Source organism: Sinocyclocheilus anshuiensis, unplaced genomic scaffold (genome assembly GCF_001515605.1).
Source record: "Sinocyclocheilus anshuiensis isolate Anshui unplaced genomic scaffold, SAMN03320099.WGS_v1.1 scaffold916, whole genome shotgun sequence".
In the NCBI taxonomy this organism is placed as follows: Eukaryota; Metazoa; Chordata; class Actinopteri; order Cypriniformes; family Cyprinidae; genus Sinocyclocheilus; species Sinocyclocheilus anshuiensis.
In genome coordinates, this window is record NW_015548264.1 from 2,119,459 (window position 1) to 2,121,472 (window position 2,014).

The following is a 2,014-nucleotide window of genomic DNA, read 5'->3' on the forward strand; positions in this document are numbered from 1 at the left end:
GTGTGTGTGTGTGTGTGTGCATATGTGAGATAATGATTTATTGGCTAAGCCTACATTTTACCATGTTTATCATGTACCATATCCATTCCCCAGAATTCTGCAGCTATTCCCCTAAATCAGCACAAAAAAAGGTGAAAATATCTGAATATTTCTAGGCCTATATGACTAATAATTTTTCTCCTCTCCTTCAGGAAAAAAACAAATCTTTAAAAGCGGTGTAAGAATTTTTTTTTTTTACCTCTAGTGGCACTAAATGGAATTGCAGAGGTAATCGTTATTTCCAAATATACTTCTGAAATGCTTCCTCCGTCAGCCACTGTCCTGTTCCAAACTCATGCCACTAGCTGTGGTTTACAGAGAGGCATCTCAAAGTTTTCTAACTGGCTAACCTCAGTGGACCATAGTCACATTGTTATGTGCCATAGTGCTGCTATGGAGACAGTTGTGATTTCTCAGGACAGCCATTTCAGTAATATCTAGCTGTAGAAAAAAATCTGAATTGCTTACAGGACCTTTAATAAGCTTTGCCGGCTGCTAGTGTTGTGCTATTTTAAATAGTGTATGTTATACAAGATTATATTTTCTATCCAATTAAACTGACAAATCGGAACACCAAAGCTAGCGCCGGTTAACAGAAGACGGTTAACTGTCACTTCGTGTGAAAATCAAGGCTGCATTTCTCTCCTCTTATCCATGCTGAGTTACTTAGGCCATTAAATCAGGCACCTCCTGTGGGTTCCAAGGTGCGAGAAACCGATAATAAGGTGTGTAATAATACACGGTAAGCCAAATATGTGTGGGCTTCTTAGCATTCAGAGGAGACCTTATGCAGGCTGGAAAAAGAAAGAAAGAAAGAATGACAGTAGTGTACAGCATATTGCATATTGCTAAATCTTGATTATTCTTGGTGAGAAATAGAAGGAAATAACAGACATGCCTCCAGCACAAACAGTCAACATATTTCTTAGCCTAAATATAGCTGTTAACCCTAAGGTTTTAAGACGACAGTTCACCTAAAATGAATAATCTGTCATCATTTTCTCATCCTCATGTTGTCCAAACCTATAACTTACTTTCTTCTGGGGAACAGAAAGATGATATTTTGAAAAAAGTTTCAGTCTGTACAAGTCACAGAAATGTCTTTTGTGTTCCACAAGTCATGCAGGTTTGGAGTGACGTAATTGTGAGTAATTTAAATTTTAGGTTAACTGTCTCCAAGTATCTCATCAGGTTCCTCTTGATTGACTCTAATATGCTGCCAGTTACAGTATTAGTATGACTGATCAGTTTTAAAGGTGCAGTGTGTAATAATGACAGCTTGTGGTTGAAATGGGTACTGCAGCCTAAATTCAAAATATTGTTTCGACGAGCCTTACCCTAAACCATTGAGTTGATTCATCTGCGTTTTAATATGCATGTGGTCATAGAGCTTTTTAGATGCTGAGGCTTTTTAGGTCATGTCGAATCTGTGTTTTGCTGTATTTTCTGCAAACTGGCAACCCAGGCTATTGAAATATTATTGGGTAAACTGTAATTGGGCGTAATCTAAGACCAAAACAAAAGCAGACATTCTGACACGGAATGCACATTTTCAAAGTAGAATACCTGGCTATAGCATGGTTTTTCGAAGAAACAAGTATGTTAACTTAGCATGTTTCCTGAATATCTGCAAATGTATTATGGTGTTTTTATCCTTTAGTACAGTCAAAAAAAATTACATACATCACCTTTAACATTAATCAGCACTGCATCTGTGGTTTTAGTTAAACCGCTTTTGTTAATTCAAATAAAGCTGAATTAAAAAGATTTATATCATTTATATAATATATAATATTTGATGAAAAACAAATGTAAAACAAATTAGAATAAAGAACTGGAATAAAGTTGAAGTACTAAAATTACTAAAACTGTAATAAATGAAAGCTTAATACAGCAGATAGCTTATAAAAATGACAAAAGCAACAAACTTACCAAAATGAAAAATAAAGTAAAAACTGAAAATATAAAAATAAAC